Genomic DNA, 9896 nt, shown 5'->3' with positions numbered 1-9896 from the left:
GAGAGAGACAGAGTGTGTGATAGAGAGAGAGAGAGTGTGAGAGAGAGGGGGAGAGACAAGGGGAGAGAGAGAGCTTGAGAGAGAGACAGAGTGTGTGATAGAGAGAGAGAGAGATAGAGGGGGAGAGGGGGAGAGGGGGAGAGGGGGAGAGAGAGGCAGAGAGAGAGAGAGTCAGAGTGTGTGCGAGAGAGAGAGGGAGAGAGAGAGACAGAGTGTTTGATAGAGAGAGAGAGAGTGTGTGAGAGAGGGGGAGAGAGAGAGTGTGAGAGAGAGACAGAGTGTGTGAGAGAGAGTGTGAGAGAGGAGGAGAGAGAGGGGAAGAGACAGAGTGAGAGAGAGACAGAGTGTGTGAGAAAGACAGAGGGAGAGACAGAGAGAGAGTGTGTATGATAGTGATAGAGAGGGAGAGGGGGAGAGAGAGAGGGGGAGAGAGAGACAGAGAGAGAGAGAGAGTCAGAGTGTGGGCCAGAGGGAGAGGGAGCGAGAGAGTCAGAGTGTGTGATAGAGAGAGTGTGAGAGAGAGGGGGAGAGAGGGGGAGAGAGAGAGTGTGAGAGAGAGACAGAGTGTGTGAGAGAGAGACTGTGTGAGAGAAGAGGAGATAGAGGGGGAGAGAGAGAGTGTGAGAGAGAGACAGAGTGAGAGAGAGACAGAGTATGTGAGAGAGACAGAGGGAGAGACAGAGAGAGAGAGAGTGTGTGATAGAGAGCGAGAGAGAGAGAGGGGGAGAGAGAGAGGGGGAGAGAGAGACAGAGAGAGAGAGAGTCAGAGTGTGTGCGAGAGAGAGGGGAGAGAGAGAGAGAGACAGAGTGTGTGATAGAGAGAGAGAGAGTGTGAGAGAGGAGGAGAGAGGGGGGGAGAGAGAGAGTGTGAGAGAGAGACAGAGTGAGAGAGAGAGACAGAGTGTGTGAGAGAGACAGAGGGAGAGAGAGAGAGACAGAGTGTGTGATAGAGAGAGAGAGAGAGAGAGACTGTGAGAGAGAGGGGGAGAGAGAGGGGGAGAGAGAGAGCGTGAGAGAGAGACAGAGTGTGTGAGAGAGAGTGAGCGAGTGTGAGAGAGGGGGGGAGAGAGACGGGGAGAGAGAGAGTGTGAGAGAGAGAGACAGAGTGAGAGAGAGACAGAGTGTGTGAGAGAGACAGAGGGAGAGACAGAAAGAGAGAGAGTGTGTGATAGAGAGAGAGAGAGAGGGGGGGGGGAGAGAGAACGGGGGAGAGAGAGAGACAGAGAGAGAGAGAGAGTCAGAGTGTGTGCAAGAGAGAGGGACAGAGAGTGTGAGAGAGAGAGACAGAGTGTGTGAGAGAGAGAGAGAGGCTGTGAGAGAGGAGGAGAGAGAGGGGGGAGAGAGAGAGTGTGAGAGAGAGACAGAGTGAGAGAGAGACAGAGTGTGTGAGAGAGACAGAGGGAGAGACAGAGAGAGAGAGAGTGTGTGATAGAGAGAGAGAGAGAGGGGGTGAGAGAGAGAGGGGGAGAGAGAGACAGGGAGAGAGAGAGTCAGAGTGTGTGCGAGAGAGAGAGGGAGAGAGAGAGAGAGAGACAGAGTGTGTGATAGAGAGAGAGTGTGAAAGAGAGGGGGAGAGAGAGGGGGAGAGAGAGAGTGTGAGAGAGAGACAGAGTGTGTGAGAGAGCGAGTGTGAGAGAAGAGGAGAGAGAGGGGGAGAGAGAGAGTGTGAGAGAGAGACAGAGTGTGTGAGAGAGACAGAGGGAGAGACAGAGAGAGAGAGAGTGTGTGATAGAGAGAGAGAGAGGGGGGGGCAGAGAGAAAGGGGGAGAGAGAGAGACAGAGAGAGAGAGAGAGACAGAGGGAGAGACAGAGAGTGAGAGAGAGAGTGTGATATAGAGGGGGATAGAGAGAGGGGGAGAGAGAGGCAGAGAGAGAGAGAGTCAGAGTGTGTGCGAGAGAGAGTGGGAGAGTGAGACAGAGAGAGTGTGAGAGAGGAGGAGAGAGAGGGGGAGAGAGAGTGTGAGAGAGAGACAGAGTGTGTGAGAGAGACAGAGGGAGAGACAGAGAGAGAGAGTGTGTGTGATAGTGATAGAGAGGGAGAGGGTGAGAGAGAGAGGGGGAGAGAGAGACAGAGAGAGAGAGAGTCAGAGTGTGGGCGAGAGAGAGAGGGAGAGAGACAGAGACAGAGTGTGTGAGAGAGACAGAGGGAGAGACAGAGAGAGAGAGAGTGTGTGATAGAGAGAGAGAGAGAGAGAGAGAGAGGGGGGGGATAGAGAGAGGGGGAGAGAGAGGCAGAGAGAGAGAGAGTCAGAGTGTGTGCGAGAGGGAGAGAGAGAGACAGTGTGTGATAGAGAGAGAGAGAGAGAGAGTGTGAGAGAGAGGGGGAGAGAGAGAGTGTGAGAGACTGACAGAGTGTGTGTGAGAGAGAGAAAGAGAGTGTGAGAGAGGAGGAGAGAGAGGGGGAGAGAGAGAGTGTGAGAGAGAGACAGAGTGAGAGAGAGACAGAGTGTGTGAGAGAGACAGAGGAAGAGACAGAGAGAGAGTGTGTGATAGAGAGCGAGAGAGTGAGGGGGGTTAGAGAGAGAGAGGGAGAGAGAGACAGAGAGAGAGAGTCAGAGTGTGCGAGAGGGAGAGGTAGAGAGAGAGAGACAGAGAGTGTGAGAGAGAGAGAGTGTGAGAGAGAGGGGGAGAGAGTGGGGGAGAGAGACAGTGTGAGAGAGAGACAGAGTGTGTGAGAAAGAGAGTGTGAGAGAGGAGGCGAAAGAGGGGGGGAGAGAGAGAGTGTGAGAGAGAGACAGAGTGAGAGAGAGACAGAGTGTGTGAGAGAGAAAGAGGGAGAGACAGAGAGAGAGTGTGTGATAGAGAGAGAGAGAGAGAGAGAGAGGGGGAGAGAGAAAGGGGAAGAGAGAGAGACACAGAGAGAGAGAGTCAGAGTGTGTGCGAGAGAGAGAGGGAGAGAGAGAGAGGGAGAGAGAGAGAGAGACAGAGTGTGTGATAGAGAGAGAGAGAGTGTGAGAGAGAGGGGGAGAGAGGGAGAGTGAGAGAGAGACAGAGTGTGTGAGAGAGAGAGAGTGTGAGAGAGGAGGAGAGAGAGGGGGAGAGAGAGAGTGTGAGAGAGAGACAGAGTGAGAGAGAGACAGAGTGTGTGAGAAAGACAGGGAGAGACAGAGAGAGAGTGTGTGATAGAGAGAGAGGGGGAGAGAGCGAGGGGGAGAGAGAGACAGAGAGAGAGAGAGTCAGAGTGTTTGCGAGAGAGAGAGGGAGAGAGAGAGAGACAGAGTGTGTGATAGAGAGAGAGAGAGGGGGGGAGAGAGAGAGTGTGAGAGAGAGACAGAGGGTGTGAGAGAGAGAGAGAGTATGAGAGAGGAGGAGAGAGAGGGGGAGAGAGAGAGAGACAGAGTGAGAGAGAGACAGAGTGTGTGAGAGAGACAGAGGGAGAGACAGAGAGAGAGAGAGTGTGTGATATAGAGAGAGAGAGGGGGGGAGAGAGAGAAAGGGAGAGACAGACAGAGAGAGAGAGAGTCAGAGTGTGTGCGAGAGAGAGAGGGAGAGAGAGAGAGACAGAGTGTGTGATTGAGAGAGAGAGAGTGTGTGAGAGAGACAGAGTGAGAGAGAGACAGAGTGTGTGAGAAAGACAGAGGGAGAGACAGAGAGAGAGTGTGTGTGATAGTGATAGAGAGGGAGAGGGGGAGAGAGAGAGAGGGGGAGAGAGAGACAGAGAGAGAGAGAGTCAGAGTGTGGGCGAGAGAGAGAGAGACAGAGTGTGTGATAGAGAGAGTGTGAGAGAGAGGGGGAGAGAGGGGGAGAGAGAGAGTGTGAGAGAGAGACAGAGTGTGTGAGAGAGAGACTGTGTGAGAGAAGAGGAGATAGAGGGGGAGAGAGAGAGTGTGAGAGAGAGACAGAGTGAGAGAGAGACAGAGTGTGTGAGAGAGACAGAGGGAGAGACAGAGAGAGAGCGAGTGTCTGATAGAGAGCGAGAGAGAGAGAGGGGGAGAGAGAGAGGGGGAGAGAGAGACAGAGAGAGAGAGAGTCAGAGTGTGTGCGAGAGAGAGGGGGAGAGAGAGAGAGAGACAGAGTGTGTGATAGAGAGAGAGAGAGAGTGTGAGAGAGAGGGGGAGAGAGAGGGGGAGAGAGAGAGTGTGAGAGAGAGGGGGAGTGTGTGAGAGAGAGAGAGAGTGTGAGAGAGGAGGAGAGAGGGGGGGAGAGAGAGAGTGTGAGAGAGAGACAGAGTGAGAGAGAGAGACAGAGTGTGTGAGAGAGACAGAGGGAGAGAGAGAGAGACAGAGTGTGTGATAGAGAGAGAGAGAGAGAGAGACTGTGAGAGAGAGGGGGAGAGAGAGGGGGAGAGAGAGAGTGTGAGAGAGAGACAGAGTGTGTGAGAGAGAGTGAGAGAGTGTGAGAGAGGGGGGGAGAGAGACGGGGAGAGAGAGAGTGTGAGAGAGAGACAGAGTGAGAGAGAGAGTCAGAGTGTGTGCGAGAGAGAGAGTCAGAGTGTGAGAGAGCGTGTGAGAGAGAGAGTGTGAGAGAGAGGGAGACAGAGAGTCAGAGTGTGAGAGAGAGAGAGAGTCAGAGTGGGAGAGAGAGTCAGAGTGTGTGCGAGAGGGAGAGTCAGAGTGTGAGAGAGCGTGTGAGAGAGAGAGTGTGAGAGAGAGGGAGAGATGAGAGTCAGAGTGTGAGAGAGAGGGAGAGTCAGAGTGTGAGAGGGAGAGTGTGAGAGAGAGGGACAGTGTGTGCGAGAGAGAGTCAGAGTGTGTGAGAGAGAGAGTGTGAGAGAGAGGGAGACAGAGAGGGGGAGAGAGAGAGGGGGAAAGAGAGACAGAGAGAGAGAGAGAGTCAGAGTGTGGGCCAGAGGGAGAGGGAGCGAGAGAGTCAGAGTGTGTGATAGAGAGAGTGTGAGAGAGAGGGGGAGAGAGGGGGAGAGAGAGAGTGTGAGAGAGAGACAGAGTGTGTGAGAGAGAGACTGTGTGAGAGAAGAGGAGATAGAGGGGGAGAGAGAGAGTGTGAGAGAGAGACAGAGTGAGAGAGAGACAGAGTATGTGAGAGAGACAGAGGGAGAGAGAGAGTGTGTGATAGAGAGCGAGAGAGAGAGAGGGGGAGAGAGAGAGGGGGAGAGAGAGACAGAGAGAGAGAGAGTCAGAGTGTGTGCGAGAGAGAGGGGAGAGAGAGAGAGAGACAGAGTGTGTGATAGAGAGAGAGAGAGTGTGAGAGAGGAGGAGAGAGGGGGGGAGAGAGAGAGTGTGAGAGAGAGACAGAGTGAGAGAGAGAGACAGAGTGTGTGAGAGAGACAGAGGGAGAGAGAGAGAGACAGAGTGTGTGATAGAGAGAGAGAGAGAGAGAGACTGTGAGAGAGAGGGGGAGAGAGAGGGGGAGAGAGAGAGCGTGAGAGAGAGACAGAGTGTGTGAGAGAGAGTGAGAGAGTGTGAGAGAGGGGGGGAGAGAGACGGGGAGAGAGAGAGTGTGAGAGAGAGAGACAGAGTGAGAGAGAGACAGAGTGTGTGAGAGAGACAGAGGGAGAGACAGAAAGAGAGAGAGTGTGTGATAGAGAGAGAGAGAGAGGGGGGGAGAGAGAACGGGGGAGAGAGAGAGACAGAGAGAGAGAGAGAGTCAGAGTGTGTGCAAGAGAGAGGGACAGAGAGTGTGAGAGAGAGAGACAGAGTGTGTGAGAGAGAGAGAGAGGCTGTGAGAGAGGAGGAGAGAGAGGGGGGAGAGAGAGAGTGTGAGAGAGAGACAGAGTGAGAGAGAGACAGAGTGTGTGAGAGAGACAGAGGGAGAGACAGAGAGAGAGAGAGTGTGTGATAGAGAGAGAGAGAGAGGGGGTGAGAGAGAGAGGGGGAGAGAGAGACAGGGAGAGAGAGAGTCAGAGTGTGTGCGAGAGAGAGAGGGAGAGAGAGAGAGAGAGACAGAGTGTGTGATAGAGAGAGAGTGTGAAAGAGAGGGGGAGAGAGAGGGGGAGAGAGAGAGTGTGAGAGAGAGACAGAGTGTGTGAGAGAGCGAGTGTGAGAGAAGAGGAGAGAGAGGGGGAGAGAGAGAGTGTGAGAGAGAGACAGAGTGTGTGAGAGAGACAGAGGGAGAGACAGAGAGAGAGAGAGTGTGTGATAGAGAGAGAGAGAGGGGGGGGCAGAGAGAAAGGGGGAGAGAGAGAGACAGAGAGAGAGAGAGAGACAGAGGGAGAGACAGAGAGTGAGAGAGAGAGTGTGATATAGAGGGGGATAGAGAGAGGGGGAGAGAGAGGCAGAGAGAGAGAGAGTCAGAGTGTGTGCGAGAGAGAGTGGGAGAGTGAGACAGAGAGAGTGTGAGAGAGGAGGAGAGAGAGGGGGAGAGAGAGTGTGAGAGAGAGACAGAGTGTGTGAGAGAGACAGAGGGAGAGACAGAGAGAGAGAGTGTGTGTGATAGTGATAGAGAGGGAGAGGGTGAGAGAGAGAGGGGGAGAGAGAGACAGAGAGAGAGAGAGTCAGAGTGTGGGCGAGAGAGAGAGGGAGAGAGAGAGAGACAGAGTGTGTGAGAGAGACAGAGGGAGAGACAGAGAGAGAGAGAGTGTGTGATAGAGAGAGAGAGAGAGAGAGAGAGAGGGGGGGATAGAGAGAGGGGGAGAGAGAGGCAGAGAGAGAGAGAGTCAGAGTGTGTGCGAGAGGGAGAGAGAGAGACAGTGTGTGATAGAGAGAGAGAGAGAGAGAGTGTGAGAGAGAGGGGGAGAGAGAGAGTGTGAGAGACTGACAGAGTGTGTGTGAGAGAGAGAAAGAGAGTGTGAGAGAGGAGGAGAGAGAGGGGGAGAGAGAGAGTGTGAGAGAGAGACAGAGTGAGAGAGAGACAGAGTGTGTGAGAGAGACAGAGGAAGAGACAGAGAGAGAGTGTGTGATAGAGAGCGAGAGAGTGAGGGGGGTTAGAGAGAGAGAGGGAGAGAGAGACAGAGAGAGAGAGTCAGAGTGTGCGAGAGGGAGAGGTAGAGAGAGAGAGACAGAGAGTGTGAGAGAGAGAGAGTGTGAGAGAGAGGGGGAGAGAGTGGGGGAGAGAGACAGTGTGAGAGAGAGACAGAGTGTGTGAGAAAGAGAGTGTGAGAGAGGAGGCGAAAGAGGGGGGGAGAGAGAGAGTGTGAGAGAGAGACAGAGTGAGAGAGAGACAGAGTGTGTGAGAGAGACAGAGGGAGAGACAGAGAGAGAGTGTGTGATAGAGAGAGAGAGAGAGAGAGAGAGGGGGAGAGAGAAAGGGGAAGAGAGAGAGACACAGAGAGAGAGAGTCAGAGTGTGTGCGAGAGAGAGAGGGAGATAGAGAGAGACAGAGTGTGTGATATGGAGAGAGAGAGTGTGAGAGAGAGGGGGAGAGAGGGAGAGTGAGAGAGAGACAGAGTGTGTGAGAGAGAGAGAGTGTGAGAGAGGAGGAGAGAGAGGGGGAGAGAGAGAGTGTGAGAGAGAGACAGAGTGAGAGAGAGACAGAGTGTGTGAGAAAGACAGGGAGAGACAGAGAGAGAGTGTGTGATAGAGAGAGAGGGGGAGAGAGCGAGGGGGAGAGAGAGACAGAGAGAGAGAGAGTCAGAGTGTTTGCGAGAGAGAGAGGGAGAGAGAGAGAGACAGAGTGTGTGATAGAGAGAGAGAGAGGGGGGGAGAGAGAGAGTGTGAGAGAGAGACAGAGGGTGTGAGAGAGAGAGAGAGTATGAGAGAGGAGGAGAGAGAGGGGGAGAGAGAGAGAGACAGAGTGAGAGAGAGACAGAGTGTGTGAGAGAGACAGAGGGAGAGACAGAGAGAGAGAGAGTGTGTGATATAGAGAGAGAGAGGGGGGGAGAGAGAGAAAGGGAGAGACAGACAGAGAGAGAGAGAGTCAGAGTGTGTGCGAGAGAGAGAGGGAGAGAGAGAGAGACAGAGTGTGTGATTGAGAGAGAGAGAGTGTGTGAGAGAGACAGAGTGAGAGAGAGACAGAGTGTGTGAGAAAGACAGAGGGAGAGACAGAGAGAGAGTGTGTGTGATAGTGATAGAGAGGGAGAGGGGGAGAGAGAGAGAGGGGGAGAGAGAGACAGAGAGAGAGAGAGTCAGAGTGTGGGCGAGAGAGGGAGAGAGAGAGAGACAGAGTGTGTGATAGAGAGAGTGTGAGAGAGAGGGGGAGAGAGGGGGAGAGAGAGAGTGTGAGAGAGAGACAGAGTGTGTGAGAGAGAGACTGTGTGAGAGAAGAGGAGATAGAGGGGGAGAGAGAGAGTGTGAGAGAGAGACAGAGTGAGAGAGAGACAGAGTGTGTGAGAGAGACAGAGGGAGAGACAGAGAGAGAGCGAGTGTCTGATAGAGAGCGAGAGAGAGAGAGGGGGAGAGAGAGAGGGGGAGAGAGAGACAGAGAGAGAGAGAGTCAGAGTGTGTGCGAGAGAGAGGGGGAGAGAGAGAGAGAGACAGAGTGTGTGATAGAGAGAGAGAGAGAGTGTGAGAGAGAGGGGGAGAGAGAGGGGGAGAGAGAGAGTGTGAGAGAGAGGGGGAGTGTGTGAGAGAGAGAGAGAGAGTGTGAGAGAGGAGGAGAGAGGGGGGGAGAGAGAGAGTGTGAGAGAGAGACAGAGTGAGAGAGAGAGACAGAGTGTGTGAGAGAGACAGAGGGAGAGAGAGAGAGACAGAGTGTGTGATAGAGAGAGAGAGAGAGAGAGACTGTGAGAGAGAGGGGGAGAGAGAGGGGGAGAGAGAGAGTGTGAGAGAGAGACAGAGTGTGTGAGAGAGAGTGAGAGAGTGTGAGAGAGGGGGGGAGAGAGACGGGGAGAGAGAGAGTGTGAGAGAGAGACAGAGTGAGAGAGAGAGTCAGAGTGTGTGCGAGAGAGAGAGTCAGAGTGTGAGAGAGCGTGTGAGAGAGAGAGTGTGAGAGAGAGGGAGACAGAGAGTCAGAGTGTGAGAGAGAGAGAGAGTCAGAGTGTGAGAGTGAGTCAGAGTGGGAGAGAGAGTCAGAGTGTGTGCGAGAGGGAGAGTCAGAGTGTGAGAGAGCGTGTGAGAGAGAGAGTGTGAGAGAGAGGGAGAGATGAGAGTCAGAGTGTGAGAGAGAGGGAGAGTCAGAGTGTGAGAGGGAGAGTGTGAGAGAGAGGGACAGTGTGTGAGAGAGAGTGTGAGAGTCAGAGCGTGAAAGAGAGAGAGTCAGAGTGTGAGAGAGAGTGTGAGAGAGAGAGTGTGAGAGAGAGTCAGAGTGTGAGAGAGAGGGAGAGTCAGAGTGTGAGAGAGAGAGTGTGAGAGAGAGGGACAGTGTGTGCGAGAGAGAGTCAGAGTGTGTGAGAGAGAGAGTGTGAGAGAGAGGGAGACAGAGAGTCAGAGTGTGAGAGAGAGTCAGAGTGGGAGAGAGAGTCAGAGTGTGTGCGAGAGAGAGAGTCAGAGTGTGAGAGAGCGTGTGAGAGAGAGAGTGTGAGAGAGAGGGAGACAGAGAGTCAGAGTGTGTGCGAGAGAGAGAGTCAGAGTGTTAGAGAGCGTGTGAGAGAGAGAGTGTGAGAGAGAGGGAGACAGAGAGTCAGAGTGTGAGAGAGAGGGAGAGTCAGAGTGTGAGAGAGAGAGTGTGAGAGAGAGGGCCAGCGTGTGAGAGTCAGAGCGTGAAAGAGAGAGAGTCAGAGTGTGAGAGAGAGTCAGAGTGTGTGTGAGAAAGAGACGGAGAGAGAGAGAGAGTCAGAGTGTGAGAGTCAGAGCGTGAGAGAGAGAGAGACAGAGAGAGAGTGTGTGTGAGAGAGAGAGAGAGTGTGTGTGAGAGATGGAGGGAGAGAGAGGGAGAGAGAGACAGATTGTGTGCAAGAGGTAGAGAGCGTGTGAGAGGGAGAGGGAGAGAGAGGGAGACAGAGAGAGAGTCAGAGTGTGAGAGAGAGAGGGAAACAGAGTGTGAGAGAGTGTGAGAGAGTCAGTGTGTGAGAGAGAGAGTGAGAGACAGACAGAGAGAGAGTGTGTGAGAGAGAGAGAGAGTGTGTGTGAGAGAGAGAGGGAGGGAGAGAGAGAGAGACAGAGTGTGAGAGAGTGTGAGAGAGT

Source organism: Scyliorhinus torazame, chromosome 5, assembly GCF_047496885.1.
Source record: "Scyliorhinus torazame isolate Kashiwa2021f chromosome 5, sScyTor2.1, whole genome shotgun sequence".
Lineage (NCBI taxonomy): Eukaryota > Metazoa > Chordata > Chondrichthyes > Carcharhiniformes > Scyliorhinidae > Scyliorhinus > Scyliorhinus torazame.
Note: the sequence above shows the minus strand (reverse complement) of the source record.